This window comes from Chrysochloris asiatica, unplaced genomic scaffold (assembly GCF_000296735.1).
Source record: "Chrysochloris asiatica unplaced genomic scaffold, ChrAsi1.0 scaffold00462, whole genome shotgun sequence".
Classification (NCBI taxonomy): Eukaryota; Metazoa; Chordata; class Mammalia; order Afrosoricida; family Chrysochloridae; genus Chrysochloris; species Chrysochloris asiatica.
The window spans coordinates 781025-781551 of record NW_006408980.1 but is presented as its reverse complement, the minus strand read 5'-3'; positions in this window follow the sequence as shown (position 1 = coordinate 781551).

Below are 527 nucleotides of genomic sequence, written 5' to 3'. Positions count from 1 at the left end.
TGAGGACTAAATTGAGCTTGACCCAAGCCATGGTATTTTCAATAACCTCATATGCATGTGAAGGCTGGACTGTGAATAAGGAAGTCCTAGAAGAATTGATGCTTTTGAGTTATGGTGTTGGAGGAAAATATTGAAAGTGACATAAGTTGATGAAAGAATAAAGAGATCTGTGTTGGAAGAAGTGCAGAGTGCTCCTTAGAGGCCAGGATGACTAAATTTCATCTCTCATACTTCAAACATATTGTCAGTAGGGACCAGGTGCTGGAGAAGGGTATCATGTTAGGTAAGGAGGAGTATGAAAGTAAAAGAAGAAGACCCCCAGCAAGATGGATTGGCAAAGTGGCAACATCAATGGGCTCAAGCGTGGCAGTAATTCTGAGATTGGCCCAGGAGCAGGCAGTGTTTCATTCTGTTATGCATAGATAGGACCACTGTGAGTTGGTACCTGCTAGATGGCACCTAACAACAACAACAACAAGAACGATGACATCTAACAACAACAAATGGATTGTTAGAAAAACAAAGGA